This window comes from Taudactylus pleione, unplaced genomic scaffold, assembly GCF_031769625.1.
Source record: "Taudactylus pleione unplaced genomic scaffold, aTauple2 ptg000245l, whole genome shotgun sequence".
In the NCBI taxonomy this organism is placed as follows: Eukaryota; Metazoa; Chordata; class Amphibia; order Anura; family Myobatrachidae; genus Taudactylus; species Taudactylus pleione.
Window position 1 is genome coordinate 4,149,697 of NW_028284647.1, and position 9,423 is coordinate 4,159,119.

At 46.6% G+C, this 9,423-nt stretch overlaps 1 pseudogene; it reads right to left on the reverse strand.

Moving 5' to 3' along the window:
• Nucleotides 1-4,722: 4,722 nt before the first annotated feature.
• On the reverse strand, nucleotides 4,723-5,970 carry LOC148516613 (E3 ubiquitin/ISG15 ligase TRIM25-like; annotated as a pseudogene).
• Nucleotides 5,971-9,423: the final 3,453 nt, after the last annotated feature.

The window sequence follows — 9,423 nt, forward strand, 5'->3', positions numbered from 1 at the left end:
ATGTATTTTCGGAATTTGATGGAGTTACTATCCGCCACTGTGAGGTGGTGTATAGTTAAGTGACACTTACCTGTGTCAGCATGGACAGGTCTCCTTCCTCTGGCTCTGGAGGCTGGTCTGACAAGTGTTCTCCCAGCAGAACTCAATAAAGTTTAGAAAAAAAAAATAAAAATGTTTTTCTCTAAACTACTGTGGTTAGCTGGGAGAACACGTGCCATACCAGCCACCGCAGCCGGAGGCGCTGCAGTGGGCAGGTAAGTGCGGGGACGGGAGTAGGAGGGTTGGGGAGGGGGGGGACAAAATTACCGCAGCTGCACATGCGCTGGTTTTACGAATGTAACAGCGCATGCGCAGCACTGATTCCAGCTGCGGTAAGTTAGTGTAAAGAGGGATAACTATCTATTTTCCTGAAAAGCTGTCATCACAACAATGACAGCTTTTCGGAATAGATAGTTATGGAGAGGAGGCATGACGAATTCCTCCGGTAATGAGGTAGAACTCCATGCAAGTTCTAAACCTAATTACCGCCAGAGAAAGTTTAGGTATGATGAATAGGCCCCATTGTTGCTGTATACAGTAAGAGAAACTTTTAGTACAGGCAAGCTGCAAAGACACCTTTCATTAGGGAGAAAACTGTACTTTTCAGGAATCTTTCTTTTGTTCTAGGGAACAGGAGGTAAGTATCCCGATTACTGATGGATCAGCTCCTCACACATAGGGCTCTATTTACTGCAATCCGCATATTGAATGCGGATTGTAGTGTGATATTACCGAGTGAATTCGCATTGCGAATTCAGGCAATATCACAGGGATTTACTATAAATCCCTTGCAGGGACAGAGCTTGTGATAAAGCTCTGTCCCTGCGGATCCCATCCGCACTCTAGTCGCGGTATTTTCGGAAAAAATACCGCGACTAAGAGCCCGCGCATGCACCGACCCACCGTCGCTGCTACCCCCCACTGACGCTAAGCCCCGCCCCCCGCGATCGCGGACCCCCGCGACCCCCCCCTCCCTTCATTACACTTACCTGCATCCTCCTGGCCTCCGGTGATCTCTGGGCTTCCCGATCAGGTGATCTCCCATACTGCACTGGGACCCGATCACCTGATGACTGGGCACCAGTGTACTATGGGAGACCAGCTGACCAGAGAGGAGCCATCACCGGAGGCCCGATCACCGGTCCCTGGATAAAGGTAAGTGAAAAAAAAATGTTTAAATTTTTTTCTCTTTTTTTTACAGCAATCAGCTTGTGGTCTGTTTAGACCACATAGCTGATTACTGGTACCGGCTCCCGCCTCTGCTCTCCCCGTTAGAGCAGAGTGGGAGCCCGGTAACTGGGGGAGACCCTGGATAACGCCACCTTCAGGTGGCGTTATTATCACAGGGCTTCCCCCGGTATTTTTTTACAATTTATTTTTAGTAACTCTGGTCGGATCACATTTCCCATTACAGTTATGGGAAATGCGATCTGCTTACTAAAAATAAGTGATAATTAGGGGTTGGAGTAGAATTTTACTAATTCTACTCCAATTGCCCTGTAATAACTACAGGTGAAACTAAAATAATGTGAAAAGGGTGTGACAACACAAAACACCCTTTTTCACTTTATTTTAGTAAGAATAATGTTAATAAATAGAGCTCTTAGGCTTTACAATTCTTTCATTTCAGGTGCATGTTAGATGCTGGGAGTACAATTGAAGAGGCAGAGTTCTATTTAGGACGTATCGAGGGATGTACAATTGGTGGCGCAGCCCAGGGAGCAAGGCTGAGGGGGCTGCATGGTTACTGTCCCAATGGTACCCTGGAGAGGCAGATCACCACCGTATTACCCTGTGCAGGGGCCTGCATAGACAGGTGGAGGATGCATCCCTAGGTCATGCCCAATGCCCATCTTCCTGCTTTTTGTACACCCACAGCGCTTGTTGTATGATGTCATGAGGTCACGTGAGCGCTGGGTGGGGGTGTTACAGCACTGCAGGTGATGCTGCTGCTACCAACCTGGTGGTGAGTGTTCATCTGCTCCAGAGGTCCCTGACCTGCACTTCTAGACAGACCCTGTTACAGTTATTATCCATCAAGTGCAAATAACTAGATAATAATTACATTGTCCAAGAGTTGTGTCAAAGATAGAGGTTTATTTACAGTGTTATAGCAAGTGGCACCGGCTATTCATCATGCGCAGTGTAGTCACAACTGTACATTACACTGAACAGATAAAACTTACATAAACATGTTATTCTCAGCTACAGTTATAGGGGTCGATCCAATTAGCTGCGATGATCTCACCGGCGCGAGTCATCGTGGCAATGGACACACTTTACAGCAGCCCGAACTCACACAATGTAGTTTGCAGCCCCGCAGGGCTGCGAGCAAAATTCTGCAAATTTGTGCTCAGAGCGGGCCGAGAAGGGTGCGAGATGCCAGTCCATTGCCGGTGTTATAACGCCATTGCAACTGCAACTCGCACCCTTCGCGGCTAATTGGATTAACCCCATAGATGGTAACTAACAGGAAATTACAAATGAATTCATTAAACATCGTACCACATTCCGATCCCATTGGTGAGGCCCAAAAGGCGTCCTGTGATAGGCTCATCTTAGTACATTTCCATTAATATCATTACAAAATACAGGCGCTTATAAAAATGTTATGGTTCCCAATAACACTGACATGTATAAGAAAAAGATAACTGAAATTATTCTAATAAGATACTATTACAGGTAATACCATATAAGGACGCCCACCAAACATCTTAGTCGCAATCATTGAGCATAGTGTGTGTAATTCCAATTTGTAAGTTCATTTATCTCCTCCGTAGTGTAAGCACTTTTTCTTATCCCCCTACAAAAAATATTTGCTATGGGGCCCTAGTAATGGGACAGGAAGAGTCTGTTAGGGGAACACAACAACTTCATCCACCTTACTGTTATAAACCATATTCTTACATTTTTCACCAACTGCTCCAGGGTCTTATGTAGTATATTTATTAATTGTCGGGTCTATGTGTTAATCCCAACAGCCTGTGATGGCCATCGCCAGGTAATCCTGCAAAGCATTAGGCAGCAATTTACTGCATATTAACTTTGGATAGCAACTGTACCTATACCCTAGGCTGCCCCCTTATATTATTGCTATCCCAGGATAGCGATAGCAGATGCAGTAAACAAGAAAAACAATGCTCTATTATTACAATAAAGCATGTTTTTCCTTTTACAACTATATTTTAGATTACTTTTACATCACATAAAATTTTGTTATTTATACTTTTTTTAGCTTTACAAAATCTGCTTCTGGAAGCTTGGTGATGCGCCAAGCCTCTGCTTACTGCTGTCGGCCAGTATCACCGGGGATCCTAGCATTTCTCAGATGCCCCAACAATTTATTTGTGTTAAATTGGCCTGAAAAATATTTTCTGTTACCACCATGATCAGCGGTAGAAAGTAGGTCTTGTCAGTACGATTTGATCATTTGGCCCCATAATCCTGGTCTAAAGTGCAATCAGCATAAGCTTTACAGAGAGATATATCAAATTAATAAAGCTAAGCAAAGAGGCATGCTGGGAGTTGTAGTCTACCCCAAGTTTGTATTATTATAAATGAGACATCATCCCTTTCAACCCCTACAAAAAAATCTCAGCCAGTAGATACAAGTGAAGCACTGACTGCAGCAGTATGGCATACACCTGCTGACAGGCAGCAATTACAGCCAATCACAACTAGTGGAAAAAGAGATGGAGAAAGCCCACATAAATGTATAATTACAATAAAAGTTTGTAACACGCCAATGAGAGATCACATCCAGGCACACGGGACATCTGGTTACTCTACAGCAGAAGCGCCCAACTGTAGCTCCACCCACCTCTTCATTCTATTGGCTACATATGCTACCAATCAGATGTCCCTCACTGTGATGTCACCAGTCTCAGGCGGGGTTTCTTATGATCATTTCTCATAAGCATCTGATTATCCCAGATATTGTTGAACACCATGTCCCTATACATAATGCAACATGAAGGGGCTCAGTGAAGGTGGCAGTAAAGGTGTGTAAGGGTCTCATCAGTTGACCTGGCTCATAAAAGGACAGCTGTCCAGCCTCATAGTCCAGGTATATCCCCAATTTTCTATGGGGAAAATTAGTAGGCGACTGGATCTCTGTTCTGTCATGTATCAGTGAATACTGATTATATTCCCGCTTACACAAAGCCCAGGACTTGTCATTATAACCAATGTGTGACTGATCCCCTCTCCTGTCTATACTGGGATAGCACATTCCTACACTCCACCACCCTGTCTCACTGACAGTCATCTCCAGGTAATGTCGCCCTGAGGAAAAGCTGGTGGTGCTTAGTACCTGGTTATAATGCTGAAATCTCTCTGGTGTTTCTGGACGGTTCTGGATTTCATCTGACCAGTTTGTATAGTTGTCAGCAATCACATTTGGATAGCTAGCTTGTGGCAAATATATATTATTTGCAGCTGTGTTTCTATCTAGTATTATTTTTGTAGCTCTGTGCACATAGAGCCCTATTTTTATACCAGCTAGAAAATCAGATTCTGTATTTCCGGCTGCGTTTGCACCCACTGCTATATCTGTAGGCTCTGGAACATTGTTTCCTTTCTTTAAAGTTGTGATTACATCACATTCTGCATTACCGGCTGTGTATACACCTAGTGCTCTGTCTGTTGGCTCTGGAACATTGTTTCCTTTCTTTACAGCTGTGATTACATCAGATTCTGTATTACCTGCTGGGATTACACCATGCAATATGTCAGTAGATTCCTGCACATAGATCCCTTTCTTTATACCGGTTATTACATCATATAATGTGTGTAATGTCTCTGAGACGTGATCCACATCCAGCTCTCCTACACCAGGGACCTGGTTATCATGTCTCTCTCTGTCCTCAGCATCACACCAGTCACCTGTGTCTGGTTCCTGTAAGACAGTCAGTGGATCAGACACGTTACACAGCTCCTCAATGTGACGCATCTTCCTGGACAGCTCGTCCTTCTTTATTTCCAGCTGCTGGATCAGATCAGAGACAGGGAGTGAAGCGCTCCTTTCCTGCCTGGAGACCTCAATCAGGACTCTCTTCTCCAGGTCTTTGAGCTGTCTCCTGATGTCTCGAAACAGGGCAGTGACTGTCTCTATCACACCAGCTGCTTTTTCCTGATCATCTTTCCTGCGCCCCTCCAGGCTCTGGACTCTTTTCTCAGCCTCCTCTCTCTTTACGGTCAGTTTCTGCAGAACATTTCCCAGTTTCTTCTTCTTCTTCTCAGAGGCCTCATCCAGCAACTCCACCTGGTGCCCCCGATGTTCTCCGGCCAAACTGCAGGACACACAGATACAGGCAGCATCCTCAGTGCAGTAATACTCCAGGATCTTCTTATGGACGGAGCATTTCCTGGTCCCCATGGAAGTGGTGGGATCAGATAAGACATGTTCTGCTGACTTGCTGTGTACTCTCAGGTGATTATCACACAGATAAGCCTCACACAGCAGACAGGATTTAGCAGCAGGTACAGGAGAGTGAATACAGTAAGTGCAGATGATCCCAGTTTCCTCCTGATCTGGCAGAGTAGACAGGAAACTCCCCACTATGTTACACAGAGTTATGTTCTGTATCAGTGCAGGACGCTCCTGACACTCTGCTCTGCATTCAGGACAGGAATAAACTCCAGACCCCTCCTGTGTATCCAGCACTTGATCAATACAGACCCGGCAGAAGTTGTGGCCACATCTCAGGGTTACAGGATCTGTATAAAGGCTCAGGCAGATGGAACAGTCCAGCTCCTTTCTCAGGTCAGCAGACGCCATCACTAACAGCAGAGGAGAGAAGTGAAACTGAAAGTCTGTGACTGAGAATCAGAAACCACAGAGGATGGGGCTGATGTTATCACTCAGATTACATGTATGGGCAGAGTTATACAGCAGCTGTACATATAGGAAACATGCTGCACTCACACAGCAATCAGGGAAGGTCACTTAACCTGCACAGCACCAGTTAAATAGATTGAAATCAGCTGTGTAATAGATGCATTAACCCCTTCGCTGCTGAGTCTTTTTACACCCCTCCTCTGAACCAGCATAAATATCAGTCATTTGTTTATGCAGCACAATGCAAAATATACTTTATTTTTTTGTCAAAAACTTTGCTTATCCCTCCTGACCTGGCAAATTATAATCTACCCATAATGTCCAAAAGAAAAAAAAACTTTTTTTGTTTGTCATTGAAAATGCAAATGAGGAGTGTAGAGGCCCCCATACATCAGCAATAGATTGCAGCTATCGTGCAATTTGCAATCGATTGAAAAAGGGAAAGATTTTTAGACACAATCGATTGTGGCAATTCTGCAATCTGCAATCGATTCCCCCCCAGGCCGGCCTCCTCTATGCTCCTCGTTGGCCATCTTTACATAGAAGCATGGTGAACGCTGCTGGAAGCTTTTAATCTTGCGGGTGCCGAGATTTCGGATGGAGACCCTACGGTCCATCATTCTGGCGCTGGAACCTGGGGATTACATGGTGTCGTTGGACATACAGGACGCTTACCTGCATGTCCCTATTCTTTTACGCCATCAACAGTTCACCGGTGGTGCCTTGGGATTTAGCTGTGGTCCTCAGGGCTCTCCAGGGACCGCCGTTTGAACCACTGGGCTCAGTGGACCTTAAATGGCTGACAGCCAAAACAATTTTCCTTCTGGTCATTGCTTCGGCCAGACGTGTTTCTGACTTAGGGGCTCTCTCTTGTAGACCCCCTTTTCTGATTTTTCATAGGAACAGGGCGGTACTGCGCACTCGTCCTGAATTTCTTCCCAAAGTTGTTTCAAGTTTCCATATCAACGAGGAAATAGTTGTGCCGGCTTTCAACTCACCTGATCTTTCAGTGGGTGAGGCCACTTTGGACGTTGTGCGGGCCTTAAGGATTTATGTTGACTGCACTTCTTCGTTTAGGAAGTCAGACACCTTGTTTGTCCTCTATGGCTTCCGTAAAAAGGGTTGGCCTGCTTAGGAGCAAACTTTGGCAGGTTGGATTCGTATGGCAATTTCTGAAGCTTATCTTCATGAAGCCATTCCGGTTCCATCCTCTGTGAGGGCTCATTCCACTAGGTCTGTGGGTCCTTCGTGGGCAGCTCGACGTGGTGCCTCTGCAGTCCAGATCTGCAAGGTTGCCACGTGGTCCTCTGTCCATACCTTTGTGAGGTATTACGCGTTTGACACCTTTGCCTGATTCTCCTTTCAGCACAGGAGCGTCCCCACCCTTAAAGGATACTGCTTTGGGACATCCCCAAGGTATCCAGTGGATACCCTATGGACCCTGAAGTAGAAAATATGAGATATGGTAAGAACTTACCTTTGTTATCTCTATTTCTATGAAGTCCATAGGGTTCCACAGGACTCCCGCCCTGTCGCACCTTTGCTGCAGATGGGCTTTACTCTGGTCACCGGTTTTTCCGTCTCCCTCTGGTGAGATTGTGGACCTTATTCAGAGTCGTTTGAAGCGGCCGGACGGTCGTACGCGGCCGATGTTCACTAAACTGCGCATGCGTACAGGTCGCAAATTTTGCGCGTGCGCAAACTAGCGGCTACGATCAGAAATTTCTCTCTCCTTGAACACAGCCAGGTCGGTAGTTTGAGTGACAGATTGCGGCGTTTGTGGGTGGTAACATGGGAAGGTGCTTGAAAACGGGGGTGTGGAGATCCGAACGCAGGCGTGCCTAATTATGCGAACGGCGTTTTATGGGAGTGCATAATTAATAAAGTAGTGTCATGGCACACGTGACAGGGAAGGTTTTACACTGACATGATCGTAGAGCTTAAGAGAGGGTATGGTCAACCTTTAGCTCTACGACCAGTTCCGATGGATTCCGATGCTCGCGATTAATCCTTAAATAGCCGGAGATGACGTGCTATGCATATGAGATGTGGGCGTATTTTTAGCGGTCCGACCGCATCCACCCCTTGGTCGGCCAGCTAACGATTCGACCTTAGGGACGCAACATGCATGTGCATCATTTGCATATCCGGCCCCTTTTCCTATACGACCATGCGGCTGCAACGACCGACTCTGAATGAAGTCCTGTGATTCTTGTGTGTGTCCAGATCTTTGTTCTCTCTCTTCCTCCTCCTCCTCCGGCCTATGGCTTGATACGTAACTGAAATGCCTTGGCTCGGGAGCGGGGTATAGGAGGGGGACCCTAATGCATTCTGGGAGGCTGAAAACTTAACTCTATGGTGCCCGATGCCTGACGTCATCACCTATACCCCAAGGTATCCTGTGGAACCCTATGGACTTCATAGAAATAGAGATAACAAAGGTAAGTTCTTACCATATCTCATATTGGGGGAGATGTATTAATGGCAAAATGCGGTAAAACCCCCGAAAATGCAGTTTTTGGGGGTTTTACCGCATTCCCCGTATGCATTCTGCTGCTTCGCGTCGCTAGGTAACGCCACCTTCAGGTGGCGTTACCCAATTGAAGCCTATGGGCTTCTTAGCGCGACGCTCGGGGCTGAGAGGGATCCGATCGGATCCCTCCCATGAGCCCCCGCGGGCCGTGTCCTTGCATGCGCAGAAGGACTTCTGGGTGTACGCGAAGTCGGGGGGGATGTACCGCAACGGCGGTGTCGCCGTTAATACATCTCCCCCATTATCCCTTCATACCGAGACACTCATGAATTACACAGGTTCTGTGGCTGGCTGACTTCAAATCTGCATTTCATCTGGTTTTAATCAGCCACAGAACCTGTGTAATTCATGAGTGTCACGGGTTAAAGGAATAGTATGGTAAGCCTATATACTGTATATAAAGGGATAGTATGGTAAGCCTATATACTGTATATAAAGGAATAGTATGGTAAGCCTATATACTGTATATAAAGGAATAGTATGGTAAGCCTATATACTAGGGGTGAGCGGGTTCGGATTTCTGAAATCCGAACCACCCCGAGCCACCCCGATCCGAGTCCGATCCGAGTCATGCTCGACTTTTCCCGCCTGACTCGGATCTGAAATCGAGGCAAAACGTCATCATCCCGCCTTCCGAGTCTCGCGGGTTTTGGATCCTATATAAGGTACCCACGTCGGCGCCATTTTCTCACTCGGCTGTGGACAGTGAAGAGGGAGGGTGGGAGTTAGGGCTGTGTAGTGTAGTGTAGTGTAGTGCTGCTGTTGTCCACTACTTCAAAGTCCATAGGGGCTGGCTGTGTTGTGCTGTGCTGCTGTTGTTAATAGGGGCTGTGTCCACTACTTCAAAGTCCATAGGGGCTGGCTGGACTGTGTTGTGCAGTCAGTTCTCCATAGGGGCTGTGTCCACTCCAAAGTCCTGTGCAGTGTCCCAGTCCTAAAGAGGTGCTGTAGTGTTGTCCAGGGGGTGCTCTGTCCATCAGGGGTGCTCCCCCCAAGTGCTAAAAAAATAATA